This window comes from Ictidomys tridecemlineatus, chromosome 6, assembly GCF_052094955.1.
Source record: "Ictidomys tridecemlineatus isolate mIctTri1 chromosome 6, mIctTri1.hap1, whole genome shotgun sequence".
Lineage (NCBI taxonomy): Eukaryota > Metazoa > Chordata > Mammalia > Rodentia > Sciuridae > Ictidomys > Ictidomys tridecemlineatus.
Window position 1 is genome coordinate 59,538,745 of NC_135482.1, and position 15,956 is coordinate 59,554,700.

The following is a 15,956-nucleotide window of genomic DNA, read 5'->3' on the forward strand; positions in this document are numbered from 1 at the left end:
CACTGGTTTTCTAGTCAGGATTGTAAATCAATGATTATATGGGACCCAAAGAAAGGTTTAAAGAGAGACACAACAGTGTCACTTGCAGGTAAAAAAGAAAGCTGAAACTAAGAATCTCAGGACTGCAGGTTGCTGTGGTTTGGATATAGAAGATAAGGAAGAAGTAAAATTTTACTTCCCTGGTTGAATATTCACCATGGCACTCATTCAGCTGAATAAATATTTTCATTTGCTTCTGTAAAATACTACCTTATAAGCCAAGTGTTTGAAGCTTTGTTTTACTTGCTGGTTCCTCAAAGTGTAAATAAAAGAGTTCAACATGGGAGCAATAGTAGTGTTGAGGAGAGCTACTCCTTTGGTCAGTGATGCTCTTTCTTTTGCTGAAGGCTTGACATATATGAATATGCAGCTTCCATAAGAGATGGAGATGACAATCAAGTGAGAGGAGCAAGTGGAGAAAGCCTTTTTCCTCTGACTGGCAGATGGGATTCTCAGAATGGTGCTAATGATGCATATGTAGGAAAGAATCACCAATGCCAATGTGAAGAGAAGAGTAACAAAGGCAAAGTAAAAGCGACTTTGCTCTAAAAGCCAGTATCTGAGCATGAGAGTTCCAAGATGGGAAAGTAGTCACAAGAAAAATGATCAATGACATTGGAAGCACAGAAATCCAACCTGAGAAAGAGCATGAGTAGTAGGAAAATGGTCAGAAATCCTGCCAGCCATGAACCAAAGACAAGAGGGGAGCAGACTTTCTTATTCATGATGGTGGTGTAATGCAGTGGCTTGCAGATGGCCACATAGCGATCATAGGACATAGCAGTTAGAAGGAAAAATTCAGACACACCCATGGAGATGAAGAAATATAATTGAGCTAAACAGTTGTTATAGGAAATTGTCTTGACTTTAGTAATTATTGACCCCAAAAATCTGGGGATGGAAACACTGGTGAATGCAATTTCCAAGAAGGAGAAATTCCGGAGGAAGAAATACATAGGGGTCTTTAGATTTGGGTCCAGCAAGGTGAGAATGATGATGGTTAGGTTTCCAGTGATTTATTATTCCAGTAATAAATAAGTTATGAATAAAAAAATAAAAAGTATAACCTGAAGCTCTGGGTTGTCCGATATGCCCAGGAGTACAAACTCTTTAATCCTTATGTGGTTTCTCATTCTGAATTATTTTTCTTCCAACAAAGTCTATTGGTGAAAAACACAGCAAATATATAGAAAAGTTTGATATTAAAGTATTGAAAATTTAAATGTGATATTGATATCTCTAATGATGTTTTTCTTGTAAGAATTTTTGCAATACCCACTCATTCCTATTAAAGCAGGAAACATACACACATCTTCAACTGAAATCAAATATGGATCACAGATATGTTTTAAGTCCCCTCATCAGTAAATTTACATCAAAGCTTGAAGTATTTTCAAAATTTCTGTATGTGCAGTACACCTTTGAATTACAGATTTCTACAATTATAATTATCTAATACTTTTGTTGTTTAAAAATTTAGACATTGTCTTCCAGCTTTCAAGATTATATACTTTTAGGATTGAATTAGCTAATTTTTAGTTTAATTCTTATGCCATTTACAAACTTAGAAAATTGATTGTTATGAATTCTAAATTAGTCACAGTTGTTAAACTTAACTAACTGTTATGATTATTCTTATTCTCAATATATATACCTTTAAATATAACCATGGGAATAAATAAGTATCAATCACAGAAATATAAGCCTATAGTCACCTTGATTGTAAAAAAAAAAAAATCTAAATTCATGGGAAGAAAAACAGAGGCCAGAGGAATTTGTTAACATAGAGGTAGAACTCAATAATACATATAGATCTACAAGCATCTAATGCTTTTATATCATTTTATGCCCATTTCGTAATTAACAAGCAAGTTTTAAATTTTCATTATATTCACTTTGACCTTTTATTCTCCAACTTGCATGAGGACAAGAGAGAAATCATGTTTTCTGATGCCAAAACATGGCATTGTGTCCTCTTCTCAAGGCTAAACAATCAGAATAAATGATTTTTTTCTAAGAATAACTTTGTGGAAATCACATTCTCTACAATATAACTGATTGGCCCTCTATCTGTCTTGTTCTCTGTCTCCCTAGCAGTCAGCATCATGTCTGTGATGGAAGTTCTCAACTATATTTTTTGTATTACTTTTTCCTCTTTAGCATGAACAGGATGACTCAGCAGGTGATAAGTATTAATGCTGAAACTGTGCGCTTTTTTTCTTCTTTTAATTTTATTTTCCTGAAAATCAGTATTCTTTTATCTTGAGAATTAGCATATATCTGTCATGAATATATCAGCAAAACTAGCAACTCAAAGACAGAAACTATCACTATGGTTTGAAGAAAGGTTTAAGCATATTAAAATGAAAAATTAACAATAAAATTCATGTTAAACTGTAAATTTGAACATCTTTGTTATTTAACCAATAAAATTGGCTTTCATATGAGAGGAAAATGAATTTATTGAAAATATAAGAAATATAATTCAAATTTTTCTTAATTTTCTTAAAATATAAAATATAATGCAAATATAACATACTTCAGAAGGTGATTTTTTTGTTTGTTCATTTGTTTTTGTTTGTTTTCTTTCTTTCTTTTTTTTTTTTTTTTGGCACCTTGCTCACCCTTTCCTCTATTACACAAAAGCCTTTCACATAGAGAAAATATAGGCTGAATATCATGTAAGATATCTGTTAACCTCAATCAATTATAAGTAAAAATAAATTTCTTTTTTACATCATTTATGTTTCCATACAAACAGGAAAATTGCTCTGGCCTGAACTCCAAAACCTACTCTTGCAAACCTGAATGTACTTTATGTAAATTTCCACAGCTTACTGTAACACAAAATATTTCAAAACTCTCTGTATAAGATAAAAATTGAGTATCACACATAGATAACACAACTATACTTTCTCTGTGCACCATATAACCCCCTGAGAGTCTATATTGAAGAACAGAAACATTCCAGTGGAGATAAGTTCAAGAGAGGTAGTGGTATCATGATGTACCTTTCTGGAGAGTCAAGCCATAGAGCAGCATAAAAGCAAAAGTATTATAGTCAGCTGATACAACCAACCTAGTTTCAATTTAGCTGTACCTAATTTTCCTAATATACACATATACTTATGCTACACTCACGAGATAATGTATTCTCAATTCCATGGAGGATGATTAAACCAGGGCCCAGAGACTCCATAGTGGATGATACCCATATTGTATTCATTTATATATCTCTGCCACCATTATACAGAATGAGTGACTAAATAAAACATTTAAAAATATTTACAAATCAGAAGAATAGGTCTGGGATTCTGGCTCTGTGGTAGAGTTCTTGCCTAGTGTGTGTGAAGCACTGGGTTCAATCCTCAGCACCATATAAAAATAAGTAAATAAGATAAACTTATTATGTCCAACTACAAAAAAATCAAAAATCAGAATAGCACTTCAAGCTTCAGCTTTTAATTTTTAATGTTAAAGTTAATACATGCTTAATTATGAGAATCGAGTGTCAACATAGTATAAAGTAACAAATGGAATGGTCCACACATTTACAAACAAGCTTCCATTTCCCTCAAATTGTCAAATTAGCCAGCATAAAACATTGTTTTCTGTTTCTTCCTAAAACCGCAGTCAAATTTACACCATATAATTTTTCCTTTGTGCACTAATGCAGTTTTAATACATGGTATATTCTATAACTTTCCTCTTTTTTTCAGTTAATAATGTTTAATGGACATCATTATCAAGTTATCTAGTCAGAAGTCATTCTTTTGTAACAACTGGATAGAATATCAGAGGGGACTTGTTTATGAAATAATAATGTAATTGCTGGCTTGAAATTAGGGGTTATGTTGTTGTCAATTTTATATCATTATTTATGATGCTACAGTACATTTTTATGCATTCCTTAGCATCTGTGCAACTATTGGTATGACTTTTTGACTCATCAACAATTCTCTGCTATGGGCAAGAATGAATCTTTTGCATTGCATTCCAACCAACATATAAATCACTTATGTTTTACAAGCATACAAAAAACATTCTAATTAATTTAATAAATTTTATTTTTTTCATTTTCAGAATTTCCATATAAAAATTTTATCAATCCTTTTTTAATCAGAAACACATCTACACAAATTCTTATGTGTTGCCAATAAATTTGCTATCAAGAGTGTGATATAGCCCATCAGCATTGGCACCATCTCTGAGCCTGTTAGAAATTCAAAGCCTACTGAAAGAAAATGCTATTTTAAAAATCTGATGGTCCTCAGTTATAATAATATAATTTCTGTATGCTCAGGGAGTTAATTTTTATTCCTGGATTTCTATAATTTTGGTGTTTATTTATATTGTGTTTTTTATTTTAATATCTTTGAATTTTAATTATTCTCATGTTTAAACAAAGCATAAACACTTTTTTAAAGAAAAACATTTAGTATTTTGGCCATGTCTTTTAGATATGATTTGTATAAAATACAAATGGTGATGCTATTATTAGTAGTTCTAATACCAAAAGATATATTTATCTTTGAATAGAAACAGAATATTGTCTTCTTTTTTCAGTTTTTTTTTGTTCTAATAGCTATACATGACAATAGAATGCACTTTGACACATCATACATAAATGGAGTATGATTTCTCATTCTTCTGGTTGTACATAATGTAGAATCACACTGATCCTGTAGTCAAATATTTACATAGTATAATAATGTCTGATTCATTCTCCTATCCTTATACCCCATACTTCCTCCCCTTCCTTCATTCCCTTCTACCTAATCCAAAGTTACTCTATTCTTCCCCAGCAATCCCCCTTATTTTGAATTAGTATCCACAATCTGAGAAAACATTTGTCCTTTGGTTTTATGAAATTATTTTATTTCACTTAGCATAATATTCTCCTGCCCCATTCATTTAGCAAATGGCATAATTTTATTGTTCTTTAAGGATAAGTGATTTTTTATTCTGTTTATATGCCACATTTTTTTTATCCATTCATCTGTTGAAGGATACCTGGGTTGTTTCCATAGTTTAGCTATTGTAAGTTCAGCTGCTATAAACATTGATGTGACTGTGTCACTGTATATGCTGATTTTAAGTCCTTTGGATATAAACCAAGGAGTAGCATAGCTGGGTCAAATGGTAGTTCCATTCCAAGTATTCTGAGGAATCTCAGTACTGCTTTCTATAGTGGTTGCACCAATTTGTAGTCCCACCAATAATATGTAAGCATACCCTTTTCCTCAAATCCTCACCACTATTTATAATAATAAATGCCTGTATTCTTGATAATTGCCATTCTAGCAGGAGAGAGATAAAATCTTATAGTAGTTTTGATTTTCATTTTCCTAATTGCTAGTGATGTTGAACATTTTTTTATATACTTGTTGATCAATTGTATTTTCTTCTTCTGTTAAGTGTCTATTCAGTTCCTTACCTGTTTATTTATTGGGTTATTTGTTTTTTGGTTTTAAGTTTTTTGAATTATTTATGTCTTGAAGATTAATGCTGTATCTGATGTTCAGGTGGTAAAGATTTTCTGCCATTCTGTAGGCTCTCTCTTCATGTTATTGACTGTTTTCTTTGTTCAGAAGCAGCCTCTTAGTTTGAATTCATTAGATTTATTGATTCTTGATTTTATTTCTTATGCTTTAGGAGTCTGTAAGGAAGTCAAATTCTAAGCCAACATGCTGAAAACTTCATCCTACTTTTTCTTCTATCAGGATCATGATCTCTGTTCTACTTCATAAGTCTTTGATCTGTTTTGAGCTGAGTTTTGTACAGAATGTGTGATAGAGCTCTAATTTCATTTTGCTACATACAGATTTCCAGGTTTCTCAGCAACATCTGCTGAAGAGGCTAAGTTTTCTACAGTGATTGTTTTTGGTGCCTTTGTCTAGTATGAGATAACTATATTTATGTGTGGTTTTCTCTGGGTAGTCTATTCTTTTCCATTGGTCTATATGTTTGATTCGGTGCCCATATCATGCCATTTTGGTTATTATGATTCTGTAGTACAGTTTAAGGTCTGGGATTATGATGCCTCTTGCTTCATTTTTCTTGCTAAGGATTGCTTTGGCTATTCAGAGACTTGTATTTTTTTGAAATGAATTTCATGATTGCTTTTCTGTATCTATGAAGAATCTTATTGGAATTTTAATAGGAATTACATTAAACCTGTATAGTATTTATTATAGTATGGCCATTTTGACAGTATAAATTCTGTCTATCCAGGAACATGGATGATATTTATCTTCTGGGGTTTTCTTTAATTTCTTTCTTCAGTGTTCTGTAGTTTTCAGTGTAGAGGTCTTTCACCTCTTTTGCTAGATTGATTCCCAGGTATTTTTTATTTTTTTTATCATGAATGGGGTAGTTTTCCCAATTTCTCTTTCAGAATATTCATTGCTGATGTATAGGAATGCATTTAATTTATGGGTATTGGTTTTATATCTTGCTGCTTTGCTAAATTCATTTATTAGTTTTAAAACTTTTCTGGTTTAACACTTTGGATCTTCTATATATTGAATCATGTCATCAAGAAACAGTGATAGTTTGAGTTATTTTTTACCTATTTGTATCCTTTTAATTTCTTTCTTCTATATAATTGCTCTGACTATATTTTCAAGAATGATGATGAATACAAGGTCTGAAAGAGGACATCCTTGTCTTCTTCTAGTTTTTAGAGGAAATATTTTTAATTATTCTCAATTTAGAATGATGCTGGCCTTCGGTTTAGCATATACAGCTTTTACAATGTTGAGGTATGTTTATACTATCCCTAGTATTTATATTATTTTATACATGGAGGTGTACTGTATTTTGTCAAATGCTTTGTCTGAATTTTTTGACATAATTATAAGATTCCTATTTTTAATCTATTGATGCAATGAATTAGGTTTAATGATTTACATGTGTTGAACCTATATTGCATCCCTGGGACAAACCCTACTTGATCATGGTGTGCCATTTTTTTAAAATATGTTTTTGTCTGTGATTTGTCAGAATTTTATTGAGCATTTTTGCATCTATATTCATCAGGGATATTAGTCTGAAGGTTTCTCTCCTTGATGTGTCTTTGTCGGTTTTGGCATCAGAGTGATATTAGCTTCAGAGAATGAGTTTGGAAGGGTTACTTTTTTTTCTAGGAATTCTATAAATATTCTTATAGAATACTTTGAGGAGTTTTGGTGTTAATTCTTATTTAAAAGTCTTGTAACACTCAGCTGAGAATCCATCTGGTCCTGGGCTTTTCTTAGTTGGTAGGTTTTTGATGGCATTTTCTATTCATTACTTGAAATTGATTTGTTTATATCTTGTATGACCTCATCCAGTGTGGGTAGGTCATATGTCTCTAGAAATTTGTCAATGTCTTCAATATTTTCTAATTTATTGGAGTATAAATTTTCAAAATAGTGTTTAATTATATTCTGTATTTCAGACATGTCCATTGTGATAATTCCTTCTTCATTCACAATTTAGTAATTTGAGTTTTCTCTCTTTTTCTCTTCATTAGCATAGCTAGGGATTTCTCTACTGTATTTCTTTTTTCAAAGAACCAACTTTATGATTTGTCAATTTTTTCAATTGTTTCTTTTGTTTTAATTTCATTGATTTTAGCTCTAATTTTAATTATTTTCTGTATTCTACTGCTTTTGGTGTTAATTTATTTTTCTTTTTCTAGGTCTTTGAGATGTAGTGTTAGCTCACTTATTTGTTGACTTTTATTCTTTTAATAAATGCACTCAGTGCAATAAACTTTCTTCTTAGTTCTGCCTTCATAGTGCCCCCAAGATTTGGATGTTGTATCAGTGTTCTCATTTGCCTCTAAGAATTTTTTTAATTTCATCTTTGATATCTTTATTTATTTATTCATCATTCAATAGTCCATTGTTTAGTCTCCATTCTTTAGAGTTGCTTCTATTTTTATTTAATTGTTGATTTCTAAATTTCATTTCATTGTGGTTTGATAGATTGCAGGGTATTATATATTTTTTTAAATTTACTAAGAATTGCTTTGTGGTATAAGATATGGTCCATTTTAGAGAAGGAGCCATGAGCTGCTGAGAAGAAAGTATATGATGAAATATTCAATATATGTCTGTTAAGTCTAAATTATTGGTTGCATTATTTAGGTCTATAGCTTATTTATTTAGTTTTTGTTTGGAAGCACTGAATATTAGAGAGAGAGGTGTATTATAGTTACCCAGTATTATTGTGTTGTGGTCTATTTGATTCTTGAAATTGTAAAGGGCTAGTTTGATATACATAGATGTTCCATTGTTTGGAGTATAAAAATTTACAATTGTTATGTCTTGCTGATATATACTTCTCTTAATAAGTATGAAATGTCTCACTTTGTCTCTTCTGATTAATTTTGGCTTGAAATCTACTTTATCTGAAATGGGGTTGAAAACCCCTTCTATTTATGCAGTCCAGGCAAGTGATATATTTTTATTCCCATCGATTTCACCTTTAGCCAATGGATATCTTTGCCCATGAGGTGAGGCTCTTGAAGACAGCATACTGTTGGGTCTTGCTTTCTAATCCAATTGGCCAGCCTGTGTCTTTTGATTGATAAGTTTGAGTCATTTATATTCGAGATTATTTTTGAGATATGATTTGTATTACCTGTCATTTTGATTTATTTCTGTATTTTGACTTAGTTTTTCCTTTGGTTGAATATTCCCTTAGGGTAGTTCTTCTCTTTGCTGTTTTTTTAATTTTTTTGTTCATTTCATCCTCATGGAATATTTTGTTGAGAATATTCTGTAGTATAGGCTTTCTAGTTGTAAATTCTTTTACTTTTTGTTAATAATAGAAAGTTTTAATTTCATTTTCAAATCTGAAACTTAATTTTGCTTGATATAAAACTTTTAGTTGGTATCCACCTTTTTCTCAGAGCTTAAAAAATATTATTCCAGGACCCCCTACTTTCAGAGTCTGGGTTGAGAAATCAGTTGAAATTCAAATTGGATGTTCCCTATATGTAACTTGATTTTTTTCTCTCATGGCCTTTAGGATTTTATCTTTATTCTCTGTTGATAGTCGTTCTGATTATAATGTGTCTTGGTGGGCACCTGCTGTAATTTTTTTTAATATCTGGGGTCCTTTAAGCCTCATGTATTTGATTTCCCATTCCATTCTTTAGGTCTGGAAATTTTTCTGATAGTATATCATTGAAAACATTGTGCAATCTTTGGTTTGTATTTCTGCTCCTTCATCCATTGTAGTAACTCTTTAATTTGGTCTTTTTATGTTATCCATAATTCTTGGATGTTATCTTCATGGTTTGCTACCATATTCTCTGCCTGGTCAACTCTATTTTCAAGATGATATATTTTGTCTTCATTGTCTGAGGTTATGTTTTCCAAGTGTTCTAATTTTTTGGTGATATTTTTCTATTGAATTTTCAATTTTATTTATTGATTCCTTTATTTCAAGGATTTCTGCTTGGTTTATTTTTCATAATCTCTAACTCTTTATTAAAGTGATCTTTCACTGCCTGTATTTTTTGTTTGATTTTCTTATACTATCCTTTACTTCACAAGTCAATTTAATTTTTCACATTCAATACTCCTTCTTGGACATTTTTTGTAATGTGTTGTCAGTCAATTCTGCTATCAGAACATCTTTTTTTTGGCATTTTATTCTCTTGGTTTTAATATTGTCTGTATGTTTTCTTACCTAGTAGTATGGCTCTAAGGCAGCACAAATTTTACCCTGCAGATCAATGGTGTTCCTGAATCTTTTCAGTGCCTCACCTTTAATGGTGAGACCAATAACACAGTACTCAGTATTAAAAATAGAGAGCCTTAAACATAATAGCTCCCACAAAACTTCTACTACTTTCTCACATTAAACCAAAATATAAGTTCAAAACTATCTATAGATTGAACAGGAAATTTGATAAAATAACTTGTCATTTCAAATGTCAAAGGACAGAACATACTACGAGATGCTCATGGGAGAGGAAGAGAGAGGCTAGAAGCAAAAATTCACAGGAAGAGTGGAGGCAGAGCTGACAGTGGGCTGCTGGTTGGAGAAAAGGAGGAAAGAAAATCCAAGGAAAAATACAAGTGAGAGGAATAATATGAACAAAGAGAAAAAATTAAAGATATAAGAATACAATAAAAATGCAAAATACCAATCATATATCATCATCCTCCACACATCAATGCATAAAATACACTCTGTTCCAAATATAGTTGAGATGGTAGCAAACAGAGAAATAAAATAAAATGAAATGAATCTCAATGGAAAGTCAAACTGTTGCCAAGAGCATTCAGAAGCTTCTCAGCCCTGTCTTTGGTGTCCTACAGGGTCCCTGTCCCAGATTAGCTCTCAAAGACCCAGTCACTATCCCACCAATCTGGGCTTCAGATACCCCAGTTTCAGCCTCACTGCATTCTCAGGATCCCAATGCTGCAACTTGCACAGAGGCCACCAGGGATATTCTTATACAAAGGAGTGACCTGAGAAACAGAAGCAAGATGACAGCCACCAATACTCCCTGCAGGAAGACCCTAGGGGCCACCTGCCACCAAACACACAAGCACTCCCACAATGGACCTCCAGGTCTCCGCTGGAGTCCCCCAAAAGAGGCAGTTGTCATATATCCTGGCCTCCAGGCCCTAACAGCAACCCAAGATGGGTGCAGCCATGTGCAACCAAACCTAGACTCTCCCCAGCAGCAAACCTCTGGGCAGTGGTACCAGTAGCAGTGGAAGTGGTTGATGGCAACAGGGCACAAATCAACAGCATCTGTAGTGAAACAATGTTAGTGATGGCTGCAGCAGCAACTGCAGTTTTGACTGTGAGGGCAATGTCACCCAGGTGATCTCTGGGGGTAGCATCTGTGTCAACAGCAGTGTAGGCAATAGCTGCATCAGGGATAGACACGTCTGCAGTGGCAGCAGCAGGTGGCTGTAGTTGTGTTGGCAACAGCACCCAGAAAAAAGAGCTCCAGGTGACCATGGGATGGCAGCAATAGTATCAGAAGCAGAGACATTGGCAGTAGCTGTTTAGGTGGCAGCGGATTGAAGAAAAGACCTCAAGATATCTGTGGCAGTGGTATCTGCTAGCATTAGTGGTTTGTTTTTTTCTGACATGTACATTATCAGGACAATTTTGAGAATTCCATCTGCCATTCAGGCTTTCTCCACCTGTTCCTCTCACATGATTGTCATTTCTATTTCTTATGGAATTTGTATACTCATGCATGCTAATCCATCTGCCAAAGAAAAGGCATCACTGACTAAAGGAGTAGCTATTCTCAACTCCTCTGTTGCCCCCATACTGAACCCTTTCATCTACACCCTGAGGAACCAGCAAGAAAAGCAAGCCCTAAAGGATGTGCTCCACAGGGCAGGGTTTTCTACAAATAGATGAAAGAAAATTTATCCAAAAAAAGGGGCACTATAAAAACAACTCAGTAAAATCTTGAAAGTCATAAATGTCTTTATTAAGAATCCTAGTTCTCTAATAATTTCTTTAAATGTCATGTTATAGTTAATTTGAGATTTTCCTGTTCCATTTCTTCCACTTCCACACCCAAGTACATCCAACATATTGCTTAACAAGTTATGTAAAAGTATGCTTAAATTTTCCAGTATAGAGTTTTCTTGTAAAAAAAAAAACATAGTCCATGATATGTAAATAGTTTTAATTCTGTTTATATCACTCCATAAAAGGCATGTGTGTGCTTATTACTAAGCACATAAACTTAATTCTGTCTTTGCAAACTCTTAAATGGCATTTGTAGTAATAGTTTTGCCAGTGACTAATGACTTAATGCTTTCACTAAGAATAATATGAGTGGTTAAATGCTTTTAACTTGAACTGCCCTGTCAAAACAAAAGCTGTGCTTCTGATCAAACCCAGTAAACACAAAAACATTTTTTTAAGTACAATTTTGGTCTGATAAACTGTAACAAAAAAATATTATTTGTTTATGTTTTTGTTTGTCCATTTGAACACCTGAGTTTTACTTTGTTGGCTTCATATCTATTATCACCCAACACATTATAATCAGTATAGCAAGTTTCTTTTTGATAAATGTGTGGAGGAACATTTGTTGGGTTTTTGAGTAATCATATTTGTTCTTAACTTATATTCAATCTAATTGTACGAAAATTATATACACTAGAGCTTCAAAGGCAATACTAAAGTTAGGAGGTTATTTTCTTATTGTAAGATTAATATCAGGGAAATGCAAATCAGAACCTCAATGAGCTATCACCTCACTCCCATAAGAATGATTACTATCAGAAAGATATCTGATAAGTATTGGTGAGGATTTGAAGAAATGTGACTGTTTTCACACTGATGTTGGAATTAATGTAGCACTTAATGGAGGTTCCTCAAAAACTCAAAAATACAAATGCCATGTGATCCAGAAATCCCACTACTAGCTATATATCCAGAGGAAGTAAAAAAGTGTGTTGAAGAGACATCCGCATTTTCATTTTTATTGTAGCAGTATTCACAAGAGCCAAAAAACGAAGACAGTCTCTCAATTGACAAAGAAAGAAAATGTGGTACATAATGAAGTATTCTTTAGACACAGGAAAATAAATGAAATTCGATTATTTGCAACAACATGAGTAGAACTGCAGATCATTACATTCAATGAAATAAGTTAGAAACAAAGAGACAGTAATGCATGATCTCACACCTATGTGAAAAAAATACATACAAAGACAGTAGGTTGATTTCATAGAAGGTGAGTAGAATGGTAATTACTAGAGGTGAGACTGGGGAGAATAGGAAGAAAGGAACAACAGGGAAATGGTGACCAATATGTACTAAGTTTCAGTTAAATAGGAGCTCAAAGTTTTGGTGTGGTATAGTACAACAGGATGATTACAAATAACAATATGTACTGTGTATATCAAAATATTAGAACAGAATATTTTCAATGATTTCACCAAAAGGAAATAATTCTGGTGTCTTACACCAGATATGTTTAACCCAATTTACATATTACATAATATACGCAAGTATCAACACTGTCCATGGTACTTCATTATCATATAATATTTATGTTTTATGTATCTTTCATAATAAATTTAATTTTTAAAAAACACATGGACACTTTCATTGTGGGGGAAAGTTTGTCTTGCATTTATTTCTTTTCCTTTTTGTCTTCTTAAAATATTTTTGTTTTATTTATTTATTTATCTATCTATCTATCTGTCTATTTATTTATTTATTTGTGGTGCTGAGGATCCAACCTATTGCCTCATGCATGCTAGACAAGCGCTCAACAATTGAGCTACAATGCCAGCCCTATGTTGTCTTTACTTTTGAAAGAAAACTTTACTGGGTACAATATTATTGGTTGGTAGGAGTTTTCTGTTGCTTTTGTTGTTTTGTTTTCTTTCAGCTGTTTGAATTCATAATCCTACTGCATCTCCTAAGATTTCTGCTGAGAGGTCTTTTGTAGGTGTACTTAATCTCCCTTACTTAATCTCCCTTATTATTTGCTTCTTTTCTCTTGCTCTTTTCAAGATTCTCTCTTTTTCTTTCATCTTTGATAGTGTGGTTACAATACATTCTGGGATAGTCTTATTTGAATTAATCCCTATTGGGTAGCTTTACTCTTTAACCCTGAATATTCATATCATTCTCAAGGTTTTTAATGTTTTCTGCTGTCCTTTTCTGAAACAATCTTTCTACAAATTTATCTTTCTCAACTCTCTTTTGAATGCTAATGAAAATATTTTGAAAATAATAATTTGAAAATATAATTTAAATAATTTAAAATATAATTTAAAATAATTTGAAAATATTCTCTTACTGCAGTTTTTGACAGGTTCTCTTTTTGATCAGCTCTGATATTAATCCTCTTAATTGCATTTTGTCATCATATTTTAAAATATTTATTTGATTTGCCTGTTATCACAACCTCTGTGTTCAATTTATCTAAAACATTTCTGAATTGTTTCTCTGAATTTTCTTGAAGTTCGCTGAGCTCCTTGAAACAGCTATTTTAAATTCTTTGTTAAGTGGGTTAGGCATCTTTATCTCTTAAGAGCCAGTCGTTGGTGCCTTATTTTTTTTACTTGGTGACATCATGCTTCCTCAGTTGTTCTTAATTCCTGTGGTCATGCATTGATGTCTATTGTTGAAATGTATGCATTTGTTGAAAATGTATGCATTTGTTCCAGCCTTTACAGTCTCACTTTGTTAAGGAACATCTTTTAAAGGTAAGCTTATTCAGAGATTCTGGATAGAACACCTGGTATGATCTCTAAGCCTATAAACACTGCAGCCATTGCCACAGGATAGCTATAGCCGGCAACCTGTTATATATTTCTTTGGCCTTATAATCTTGAGCTGCCCAGAATAGCTCAAAACTGGAATGTAATTCTGTGACCATTGAGCCTTGTGCAGTGCTGCGGGAATTTGAATCCCACAACTGCTATGATCTTTTATCCAAGAGATTTGTCCAAAATCCAGGTCTATTACACTTGGCTGGTGGTTTTGAGAACAAGAAAACGAGTACATCTTAAAGGACTTGTGGTTTCTCTTTTGCCAGCATGAGTCTTGAAGCTCAGTCCATGGATAAAATCTTAAGCCAATAGTGTAGCTGGCGCTGTGTTTACCATGGTGGGTCTCATATTGGGGTCTATGGCTAAATCCTATGCTCATGTACCTCTCCTTTCCCCAAGTAGATGGTGTCTTTCTCCACACTGTGCTGCCTGGGGTTTGGGAGAGGTGACAAAGATAGCATGAAACCATCCATTCTACCCTCTTTTATGTGTCAATTTTTATTCTTATCCTACAACCAGGTTCTGTTGATGTTTCACCTGGTTCCTTAGCTGTTATGGAGCTTATTGCGTGTGAGTATAGTTGTACAAATTATAGAGCAATGATGGCTAGTGAGTCTTATTCCACCATCTAGCTCTGCCATTCAAAAAGTTCCACTCGCGTGGAACATCTTTTAAAGGTAAGCTTATTCAGAGATTTCAGTGGTTTCAAAGCAGTGGTGAGACCTGGTAGCTGAACTATGTTTCATTGGGTTAAATCATAACTCTAATCATCCTCAGAACACCTTAGAATTAAGGGGTCGTATTATTAAAAAGTAAGTGTCCTTTTAGCTTTTGGGTAGAAGTGTAATAAATAGATCAGTTAAATGAAAAGTAAAATATTAAGAGATCAAGAGAAAAACTATTGAGGTAACAGAAACTAAAAATAAAGAAGTAGAGATAGAAAAGAAAAATGAGCAAGTGGTTGAGGAAGAAGAGAGTCAAGGATTTCATTAATTTAGATTTTGAGAAAAGATTTTAAAGAAGTTTATATAATAGGACATTTAAATAAAATGCTCTGTTTTGTCTAATAGAGATTCATCTTTCTTTTCTTCTAAAAATATTAGGAAGTTTACATGGCTGACAAATGCAAAAATGAGGGAGATGGGATATTTAACTTCTTAACTTCTTTCTTCCTCAAGCTTTTATATAAGCTGCCTCATATGGTTTTTTCTCTGTTTAAAAAAAATGAGGTGAGCCAAATATTTAGTCAATGCTTGATAATCAATAAATCTCAAACAATGATTGCAATATTTATTACTGTTAAAGGTTTTAGAGAGAAAAATAGGAAAACAATCTCTACTTGTATTTAAAAACAAAGGCAATCAAATACACTTTTCAGAATTAGGAAATAGTTTTTATCATTTCTACATAAATATGGTGAATCAGTCATTTCAATGCCTAAAATAAAGTGTATCAATTATAAATCCAACACAACTCAGTGCCATTGAATTTTTCTATGATTTAACTAGTGTCTCCTACTCATCTTTCTTTATTTTTCTCTCATCTCTCCCATGTTCAGAGACTCTTGTCTTCCATTCATCAATGATTGCACTTCTTAAATTTAATACACACATGCTTTGTGCATTTGTTATATGTTAAAAA

At 32.8% G+C, this 15,956-nt stretch overlaps 1 pseudogene; it reads right to left on the minus strand.

The window, feature by feature from the left end:
• Positions 1-225: 225 nt before the first annotated feature.
• LOC144378369 (olfactory receptor 6C3-like) lies at positions 226-1,172 on the minus strand (annotated as a pseudogene).
• Positions 1,173-15,956: the final 14,784 nt, after the last annotated feature.